Source organism: Hylobates moloch, unplaced genomic scaffold, assembly GCF_009828535.3.
Source record: "Hylobates moloch isolate HMO894 unplaced genomic scaffold, HMol_V3 SCAFFOLD_18, whole genome shotgun sequence".
NCBI lineage: Eukaryota > Metazoa > Chordata > Mammalia > Primates > Hylobatidae > Hylobates > Hylobates moloch.
In genome coordinates, this window is record NW_026652293.1 from 13,075,609 (window position 1) to 13,086,987 (window position 11,379).

Consider the following 11,379-nt stretch of genomic DNA (forward strand, 5'->3'; position numbering starts at 1 on the left):
TACAAATCATTTGATATTCTCTTCAAAAGGTGGAGCCTGATTCCTCTTCTTTGAACATGGGCTGGACCTCCCAGAGAAAAGAATTGGAACACAATTCCAAATAATTTAAAAAAGCATAAGAGATAGCATCTATAACATAGTCACTGGAGAGTAGGCCATAAAAGGCATTGCAGCTTCCTTCTTACTCTTTCTGGAAGTACACCCCAGCCCTGGGAAATCATGCTGCCATGTTGGGATACTCAAAAGGCCTATGAAGGGACCCACTTGCTAAAGAACTGAGGTTGCCTGCCAAGAGCTATGTCGGTGAGCCATATTGGAGACAAATCCTCCAGTCTTTGTCAAGCCTTCAATAGACAGCAGCCCAGCCAATAGCCTCATGAAAGATTGAGCCACAATGATTCCACTAAAATGCTCCTGGATTCTCAACACTCAGAAACTGTGAGCTAGTTTTGAGTTGATTTGTTAAATAGCAATAGATGGCTAATAAAGGGGATATGCCAGTGAGTCAGGAGGAGGGGTCAGAAAAGACTTCCTGGAGATGGGTATTTGGGTGGTAGTTTGCTCTCTATCAGTGCTACAGCAAATGCCCCTCTCTGTATTACTCCTCCACCTGCCTCACCAGACCTTCTCCTTACAACGCTACTTTTCTACCTTCCTGTCCTTATCCTTGTTTTCCTCCCCATTCTCTCTGTGCCTTCCTTTTCTCTTCCAAATCAGATAGCAATGAAAAGAGTTGTATAAATTGGTCTGGATTTGTGTGTGTGCGTGTGTGTTTGTGTGTGAAAAGGAAACAGCTTTGATTATTACATATTACCACCACCTCCCCCATCCAAATTACTTCCATGGGGCAGATTTGTATGTGATAGATTCTCCACTCCTCCTCCCAATCCTCCAGCAGCCTCTTCATTTATTTTGTGCCTATTTTGGGTGGGCAACCCAAGGATTTCAAATGAACCGTTTGGGGAAATACTTATTTTATAGTCAAACTTTAGGGAATGTTTAAAACCAACTATACTACGGAAACAGTGATTTTAAGTAGACAAATTATGTTGTTGATTTTTATTCATGAACAGAACAAAAAGAATGGATCCACAAACACAAAATGTATTTTGCCATGAAGAAAACTTGCTGACAGAGTTGGGATGAACAACTGAAAATACAAAAGTAAAAGCTAATTTGTACTTCTTTTCAAAACTTTTTTATTGGTGTGGTGAAATTGCTTATAGAATTGTCCATTCTACTTAGAATTCAGTGCTTATAAATGACGGAGGATATATTTGTAGTTTATGTAATAATAGATTTTCAACTTATTTACTCGTATCACTCACACAAGTAAAGCATTTTGTTTCTTACTTGTTTTTGTTTTTTGTTTTTGTTTTTGTTTTTGTTTTTGTTTTGAGACGGAGTCTCTCTCTGTCACCCAGACTGGAGTGCAGTGGTGCAATCTCAGCTCACTGCAAGCTCCGCCTCCCGGGTTCACACATTCTCCTGCCTCAGCCTCCCAAGTAGCTGGGACTACAGGCGCCCGCCACCACGCCTGGCTAATTTTTTGTATTTTTGGTAGAGATGGGATTTCACCGTGTTAGCCAGGATGGTCTTGATCTCCTGACCTTGTGATCCGCCCACCTCGGCCTCCCAAAGTACTGGGATTACAGGCGTAGCCACTGTGCCTGGCCTACTTGTTTTTAATAAATGTGTCTGCAGTTATTCTCCAGGGTCCATCAGCTGTAATATGCTTTGTGTCTTGAGGTGATTTCTTTCACTAAATTATTTTTCTCCAAAGACTTCCAGCTGAATACTTACAGAGTATAGCATTTTATGGAATAATCGTATGTGATAAAGCAATACATTTTCAAAATATTATGTGTTACAGTAGCATCTCATTATAGCATGACTCTGCATAGAGCTATCTCTTCTGAAACATAACTAATTATAGTAAAAGTTTGAACCATTGCTTAGTCTGTAAGTTGCATACAGGCTAACACCCACTCCCAAATAGAATACCAACATTTATTTAAAAGTATCATTGGCTTAATTTTAAATATCTTAATGAAGATTAAAAGCAGCATTCAATTTAGAAAAATGATTTCCACTCAGCATTGCTCCAGTTGATGAAAACTGCAAAAAACAATTATAATTCAAAGGACTGTATTGTGTTGCTTTAGACATTCCATGAGCCTGGAGAAAATGCTGAAGGAAACAATACAGGGGACAGCCCTGCCTGGTGGATAGATGGGCCAAGTGACCTCAGAGGCTGGTTCATCCTTGAATTCTGCAACACTTTAGTAGATACTGACAGTTTTGTGGAACTTCTTAAAAATTGAGTATTACATTATTTAAAAAATATATTAATTATTGTAGTTTAGACGCTAAGTGACTTTTACCACAATCAGTTTTTAAACTGATTCAGTAGGATCTTAGGTACCTTTTCTAAGAGGAAATGCTGTAAAAGAAAACAAATTACCACACTTTTCCCAAACGAATGTCTTAGTTCTTGCTAGATTCCAAATGAAACTAAAACTACGTTATGTAACAAATGCTTGCCAAGAGTATGATTGGTTTTTAATCAAAGGTCTCATTGAAACACCCACTTCCCTAATTGCATCCTTTCTCCAAAAAATGAAAACACAACTTATGAAGGGAGAAAATCAGGCTCTACCATTTATGAAATGTTTGATTTGTTTTACTTGGTGTGTGTGTTTTTAGAATTTATAAAAAGTAATCCTTTGACACCAAGTTGTATGATGAATAAAGTGTTCCAGCCAAGTCGTAAATCTCAGCAAAGGGAGGTTTAAATGGCAAGTGTTGGGCAGGACAGTGCCCTCACTGCAGTACAACTTCTCTGCTCAAACAAAGACTCATTCATGAGTCAAGTCAGCCACTTAATGCTTGAGTCTGTCACCAGCTAAATATAAGATTGCTAGAGCTGTTAGTGAAGTTTATCAGGAAAACTCAAAGGCATGGAAAGAAACATACAAAAATGTACTGGGCATCTTTTTATGCATCAGACTTCTTATAAACCAAAAATTATTTGGGCACATATATTTCATTAGGAAATAATGAGTTTCACAAAACTGAGAAACTTAAAGTTCAGCGTATCACACAACCAATTTGTTTTTGCTTGTTTGTTTTATTTTTAATTTCATATTCTGTCTTAAAACATATAACCAGGTTGGGCATAGTGGCTCACACCTGTAATCCCAGCACTTTGAGAGGCCTAGGTGGGATGATTGTTTAAGGCCAGGAGTTTGAGACCAGTCGAAGATAGTGAGACTCTGTCTCTACAAAAATAAAAATAAAAATAAAAAAGAAATCCAGCATTATCTCCAGATAAGTAAATTTTAAAAAATAATTTTAAAACTATAACCATCTTTAAAATATATGTATCTTTTAAAAAGATATACATATATATTATATATATATATATAAAACCATCTTTTAACTAGAAAAATCAAACAACCATTAAAAGCCAAGGTTTACTGTTCAAATGTGGTATAATTCACACTTAAAAAGGGAAATCAGAGTAATCATAATAGAACTGTTTATAGGCCAGCTCCTCTTTTGTGGGTTGTAATCTTATTTTAGGGCCTAAATAGAGAAGATTCCTTTTTGATACTTTCTCTACTGGATTACAAGGAATATGTTATAGAGAATGTTCTGCCAGAAAAACTAAAATAAAAATAGTATAAGAATAGATTAGTATAACCGTTCTCAACATTTTTTATTTTCAACTCCCCATTTTAAATTTCTCGTATCATTTGTCCATTAAAATACCTAAAACAGGAGAAGCATGTCCCACAAGCCTCTTTTTTAAAGGCTTAAAAACAGAAGAGGAGGACTATACAGGCATAAGAAGCTAGCTCTGTTTATGTCTCTCTGCTGCAACCATTTTTTGAAGTTTTCCTGCCCTGGGTGAGTCCCTTGTGCTTCCCTCTCACACTGCACTCCCACCCAGCAGCAGTGCATGGCCTGCTGGAGACCCTGGTAATATTAGGCAGTGCAGTGAAATGGAAGAATCACTGCATCAAGGTAGCTCCAGAGGATGAGTTTTACTCTCAGCTCTACACTTAACCATAGGGAAATGTGCTTAACTCAGACTTAGTTTTCCCATTCTGAAATAAGAGTGTTGAAAAAAATGCTAGTAACCGTAAAATTCTATGGTCTAAGTAAATCAAATCTCATTTAGCATCTGGGTCTGCCTTTTAAATTGCTTTTATTTATTTATTTTTTTGAGACGGAGTTTCGCTCTTTCGCCCAGGCTCTTTTCGCGCCTGGCCAGATTACTTTCTATAGTTACGTAAAGAATTGGCCTGGCACGGTGGCTCATGCTTGTAATCCCAGCACTTTGGGAGGCCAAGACAGGAGGATCGCTTGAGGGCAGGAGTTCGAGAGCAGTCTGGCCAACGTGGTGAAATCCCGTCTCTACTAAAAATACAAAAATTAGCCAGGCGTGGTGGCATATGCCTGTAGTCCCAGCTACTCAGGAGGCTGAGGTGGGAGAATTGCTTCAACCCAGGAGGTGGAAGTTGCAGTGAGCCGAGATCGCGCCATTGCACTCCAGCCTGGGGGACAGAGCGAGACTCCGTCTCAAAAAAAAAAAAAAGTACCTATTACTCTCTGTTACTTTTCTTCTTTCTTTCTTTCTTCTTTTCTTTCTTTCTTTCTTTCTCTTTCTTTCCTTCCTTCCTTCCTTCCTTCCTTCTTTCCTTTCTTTCTCTCTCTCTCTTACTCTTTCTTTCTTTTCTGAGACAGGCTCTTGCTCTGTCACCCAGGCAGGTGTGCAGTGGCACAATCTCTGCTCACTGTAGCCTTGGCCTCCCAGGCTCAAGCAATCCTCCCACCTCATACTCCCGAGTAGTTGGGAATACAGGCATGCGACACCACACCCCGCTAATGTTGCCCAGGCTGATTTGTTACTTTCCAATGTACTCACTTTATCGTTGGTGTTGGGTGCATCCCGTTTAATTCTTGTCCTTTTTCCTCTTGGTCCTGTCTCCTCCTGGTTGCTCAGCAATATTCCTCTCTATCCCTATGCTCCACTCCCAGCCTATTTCACCTTTTCCTTCATCATTCACTTGTTTTCACTAAAGATTGCTGTTCTTCACTCTTTTGCTTTAGTGAAGCAATTTCAGCAAGTGCTGCTTGATTTTAAATTATTTCATTATTTGCTGTGAAGAAAAGAGGAAAATACTGTTATTAAGTAAATATTTCATAAGACATCTTTAATCAAGTTGAAAATGTTAGAAAAATGTTTCTAACATCATGCAATATGTCATTACTATATTAAGACTAATGTAATTATTTGAAAGTATAAATCACTCAGTATTGGTTCTACTGTATTTAATTTTTTTAATTTTAAAATATTTCAAGCTTACCAAAAGTTACAGAAAGTAATATTGTAAAGTATTGACAACTGATCTTTGTCAAATCTGAATATTTTGCTATTTTTGCTTCAACTTTTAAAAATAAAATAAAAGGCCGGGCGCGGTGGCTCACGCTTGTAATCCCAGCACTTTGGGAGGCCGAGGCGGGCGGATCACGAGGTCAGGAGATCGAGACCACGGTGAAACCCCGTCTCTACTAAAAATACAAAAAAAAAATTAGCCGGGCGTAGTGGCGGGCGCCTGTAGTCCCAGCTACTCGGAGAGGCTGAGGCAGGAGAATGGCGTGAACCCGGGAGGTGGAGCTTGCAGTGAGCCGAGATCGCGCCACTGCACTCCAGCCTGGGCGACAGAGCGAGACTCCGTCTCAAAAAAAAAAATAAATAAATAAAATAAAATAAAATAAAATAAAATGTTACAGATGCAATTGAAACCTTCTGGCTGGGGGCAATGGCTCATGCCTGTAATCCCAGCATTTTGGGAGGCTGAGGCAGGCAGATCACTTGAGGCCAGGAGTTCGAGACCAGCCTGGACAACCTGGGCAAAACACCATCTCTAGGAAAAATACAAAAATTAGCCGGGTGTGGTGACATACGCCTGTAATCCCAGCTACTCGGGAGGCGGAGGCATGAGAATCCCCGGAACTCAGGAGGTGGAGGTTGCAGCAGTGAGAGAGAGAGAAAGAGGCCGGGTGCAGTGGCTCACACCTGTAATCCCAGCACTTTGGGAGGCCAAGCGGGCAGATCACGAGGTCAGGAGATCAAGACCATCCTGGCTAATACGGTCTAACCCCTTCTCTATTAAAAATACCAAAATTAGCTGGGCGTGGTGGTGGGCACCTGTAGTCCCAGCTACTTGGGAGGCTGAGGCAGGAGAATTGCTTGAACCCAGGAGGCGGAGGTAGTGGTGAGCTGAGATTGCACCATTGCATGAGACAGCGAGACTACGTCTCAAAAAAAAAAAAAAAGGAAAGGAAGGAAGGGAGGGAGGGGGAAGGAGGGAAGGAAGGAAGGGAGGAAGGGAGGAAGGGAGAGAGAGAGAGAAAAAGAAAGAGAAAGAAAGAAAGAAGAAAGAAAGAAAGAAAGAAAGAGAGAGAGAAAGAGATCTTCTGTACACTCTTCCCCATTCAATTCCTCACCCTCTACCTTACATGCATGCATAATACACCAAATGTTTTTCCTTTTTATAGTGTTATTATTTATGAATGTGTAATAAGTAAAACAAAACCTGTACTGACATGTTTTTAAATTTCATATTAACGATGTCATACTACCTTTCAATGTTGAGATTTACCTATCTTGATGCATTTAGCTCAAGTTCATTCACTTCCAGTGCTGGATAGAATTCTTTTATACAAATACACCACCACTTGTTTATGCATTTTGCTGCTAGTGGATATTTAGGTGTTCTAGTTATTCACTGTTGCAAGCAGTGTTAGAAAATTCTTGTACTTATTTTCTTGAGTACATGTAAGAGTTGTTAAGAGTTATGAATATGTGCATCTTTAACCTAACTATATATATCTAAATTGCTCTCAAAAGTGGATTGATCCAATTTAACCTCCCACTAGCAGTGTATGAGCTTCTCCTGTTTCACATCCATACAGGCATTTGGCATCATCAGACTTTCTGGTAGGATGAAATGCTAGCTCATTTTGGTTATAATTTGCATCTCTCTGATTACAAGTGAATTAAAAGTGAGCTTGAGCATTTTTATTTTGTGTTGAGTTTCTTCTTCTGTAACTTGCCTATCCTATCTTTTGTCCATTTTGCTTTTGTGTTGTCTTTATTTGAGGTAAAATTTTCCTTTGCAGATTGTGTGAAATAGGTATTTAATTTTAGTTTTTTTCATATGATTAATGAGTTTTTCCAGCACCAAGCATTGGGAAGCTTGTCCTTTCCCCACTGATTTGTAATGTTGTATACAGTTTTCATGCATAAATGTTTTCATTTGGCAACTCTGTTTAATGCTATTGATTTATTTTCCCATCCTTGCATCAATACCACTTTCTAATATGGTAGGAAAAACTCCTTTACCTTGTTATTTTTCTTTAAAAGCATCTCTTCATGTAAATTTCAGAATTCACTTGCCAAAACTCTGTAGCAATTTGCACTGGAATTACAATGAATTCAGAGATTAATTGGGGGAGATTGGACATTTTTACAGTATTGAATTTTCCAATGAGCAAAGCATATCTCTGCATTTATGTAGGTCTTCTTTCATTTCTTTCAATTAGTTTCAGAATTATTTTCTAAAAGGTCCCTGACATTTTTTTTTTTGTTAGTTTTACTCCTAAGAATCTTAAGGGTTTTGGTACTGTTATGTTGATATATGTAGATGCAGTTCAGTTTTTTAAAACTCTATTGTTCTAATAATTTATTGATTCTCTAGATTTTCTATGCTAATTGTGATAGTTGGTAACTTGTGAATTGTTATAGTATAGTTTCTGTCTTTTTAATCTTTATATCTTTCTTGTTTTACTTGTCTTACTGCTGTGACTTGAACTTCCAGTACAATGATGAATATACATTGTGATAACAGGTTTCCATGGATGGTTCTTGACTTTAAAACTAGTACTTATAATAATTCACAAGTAAGTATCCTGTTTGTATAAGGTTTTGGAAGACAACCTTTATCGGATTAAGGAAGTTCCTTTTTATTCCAAGAGCTTTTGTTTTGTTTTAATCATGATGAATATTATCAATTCTGGTATGGACTATTATTTTTTGCATTTATTTTCATAATTGAGATTACCTCTGAACTTCCTTTATATTCTTTTTTATCTGATTGTGGCATAAAGAATACACTAATTACATAAATTGTATTTGAAGGCATTCTGTCTTTTTCTGTTATCTGGAGCAGTATAAAATAGGATAATCAACTTGTCGAAGGTTTGATAGAACTTTACTGAGAAAATCTAGGCCCAGTAGTATTTGTAGAGGAAGAATTTTTACCTTTGAATCAACATTTTAAAAGTTAAGAGTCTATTCAGGGCTGGGTGCAATGGCTCACACCTGTAATATCAGCACTTTGGAAGGCCAAGACGGGCTGATCACTTGAGGCCAGAAGTTCAAGACCAGCCTGGCCAACATGGAGAGACCCTGGCTTTACTAAAAATACAAAAATTAGCCAGGCATGGTGGTGCACAACTGTAATCCCCGCTACTTGGTTGGCTGAGGCAGGAGAATTGCTTGAACTTGGGAGGCAGAGGTTGCAATGAGCCGAGATCGTGCCACTGCACTCCAGCCTGGGTGACAGAGCGAGACTGTCCTCCCCACCCCAACAAAAAAAGTCTATTCAGGCCTTCTATGAGTAAGTTTTGATCAGTTCTATTTTTCTAGGAACATTTTCTATTTCATCTATATTTTCAAATTGATTAATGTAATTGCTCATAACATTCTCTCAGTATGTCAGTTTCTGCTTTAGCTGTAGTTATGTCCCTTTTCTCATTCCCAGTATTGCTTCTTTGTGCCTTGTCTCTTATGTTCTAATTAGTCGTGCCAGAAGTATGTCTATCTTGTTAAACTTTTTAAAAAACCAACTTTTGTTTTTATTGATCTTTGTTTTCTGGATCATTAATTTTCTACTCTGTATTTCCTTCCTCTGCTTTCTTTGAGTTCACATTGTTCTCTTTATTACATCTTAAGTTGATGCTACCTCACTAATTTTACTTTTTCTGTTTTTTCCTTTTTTTTCTTCTTTGTCAATGTAACCATGTAAGGCTATCAATTTCCCTCTAAGAACACCTTCAGCTTCAGCCCACAAGTTTTGATGTATGTGTATATATTTATATATATATGCTCATTATTTTTTAGTTACAAGAATTACTAGTTTACATTATTACTTCTTTTTCTTTTTTTTTTTTTTTTAATTTTTGGGTTTGAGACAGGGTCTCACTGTGTCACCCAGGCTGGAGCTCCGTAGTGCAGTCTTGGCCCGTTACAGCCTTGACCTCCTGGGCTCAAGCAATCCCCCACCTCAGCCTCCTGGGTAGCTGAGGCTACAGGCATGCACCACCATACCTGGCTAATTTTCATATATTTTGTGGAGGTGGAGTCTCACCATGTTGCTCAGGCTGGCCTTGAACTGGCCTCAAGCGGTTGTCTGGCCTCAGCCTCCCAAAGTGCTGGGATTACAGGCGTGAGCCACTGCACCTGGCCTATCAGATAGCCTATTACTTCTTTTTTTGACATGAGAATTGTTATTATTATTATTATTATTTAGACAGAGTCTTGCTCTATTGCCAGGCTGGAGTGCAGTGGTACAACCTCAGCTCACTGCAACCTCCACCTCCCGGGTTCAAGCAATTCTCCTACCTCAGCCTCCTGAGTAGCTAGGATTACAGGCACACGCCACCACGCCCAGCTAATTTTTCTATTTTCAGTAGAGACGGGATTTCACCATGTTGGCCAGCATGGTCTCGATCTCCTGACCTTGTGATTTGCCCGCCTCGGCCTCCCAAAGTGTTGGGATTACAGGCGTGAGCCACCGCACCTGGCAGACATGAGAATTATTTAAAAGCATATTTTAATTATGAAAAAATTTCCAAGATCCACAATGAATTTTGACACCCAGAGTCAAAATTATCAAAATTTTGCCAAATTTGTAGGCGTGTATTTTTAAATTTCCAAATGTGTGGAGTTCGTAGTTATCCCCTTTTTAACTTTGTTAATGATGTCTAACTTAATGATAGTATGTTCAGAGATCATCCTATGTATGATGCTAATTCTTTGTTATTTGTTAAAATTTTTTTCTTGTGGCATTCTATGTGATTTTTATAAATGTGTCATATGTGCTTGGAAAGAATAGAATTTATCTAATTATTTGTTACAAGGTCCTATATATGTTCATTTGATAAAGTTTGTTGTGTTTTCAAACATCTATGTTTTTTCTAATTTTTGTCTGCTTTATATATCAGTCACTGAGAAAGGATGTTATAATCTCCCCCATGCTTGTTGATTTGTCATTTTTTCCTTGTAGTTTACAATGCAGATGTTTTTAAAGTTTGTTGTTTGTTGGGGGACAGTGTCAGAGTCAGATTTTACATAGTTTGAAGCTTCTGTAATTTTATAGGGATGGGATGTGGGGGAGATCTTCATAGAAAAATAATACCAATAAATCTTACTTGTTCAAATTTTATAAAAACGTTTGACCAGGAGCATATGTTGCTTCTGCAAGGGCCTTGGCAAGGGCTCACACAAGTGAATGTCTGTACAGCTGATGCTTCTTTAGCTTCATAGTAAATATAACATTGCCACTGGTAAATCAGGATAAAGGAAAATAGTGCCCCCTCATTCCAGATTCTATTTTGGAAAACTGCTTCTGCAGTAAACAAACACTGGACTCTTAAGGGTGTTTAAACAGTTCTTTACATAAAGCCATCAGTGATAAATCCAAACCCTATATAGTCAGAGGGTAGAAAAGTAGGCATTGTGCCACTAACCCATTCCTTTCATCCCCTTTCAGGCCACAAGAGCACAGAGCTTCACTGTTCAGATCTTCCAGGTGTCCCTGGTTGAAGACTCCCACCTTTCTTATGGCTAATCTGCTCTCTTCTCCCCACAGTCCCTTTCTCTTTTAACTCATCCCTTTTCTGATGTCTTTAACCTCTCTCCTATTTTCCAGAATGTGCCACTTCTTCATCAAAAATCAGGTTCTCGTGTGTTTAGTAAATTGCAGAACCTTGCACTGAGCTCCAGATCAAGTTCTTCTCTCCTCAGTCTGGATTCTCCTGTTGCATACAGGAGAGAAATGAGCTTTAGCTTACATGAGTAGGGGAGGAGAGAAGGGTAAAAGTATCCACTCTGGACTACAATACACCTTTTCTCTAGGTATCTCAAAACTAATCTTGAACACATACCCATCTTGTTCCAAAACCCTTCATGTGGTCTACAAGGCATGACTGTATCTGCCACTAAAGGAACTTGAACAGCACCTGCCCCCACCCATATTTAATACTACAACATCCTCTTCTATTAAATTAACAATGAAGAACATC

The 11,379-nt window shown here is 38.5% G+C and overlaps 1 long non-coding RNA gene across 1 annotated transcript; it reads right to left on the minus strand.

Annotated features, from left to right (window-relative positions):
- Nucleotides 1–1,048: 1,048 nt before the first annotated feature.
- On the minus strand, nucleotides 1,049–7,475 carry LOC131381840 (uncharacterized). The gene is made up of 3 exons (XR_009210822.1): nucleotides 7,418–7,475; nucleotides 4,934–5,168; nucleotides 1,049–1,150 (listed from the first exon to the last, which is right to left on the minus strand). It is a non-coding gene; the product is annotated as an uncharacterized LOC131381840 (long non-coding RNA).
- Nucleotides 7,476–11,379: the final 3,904 nt, after the last annotated feature.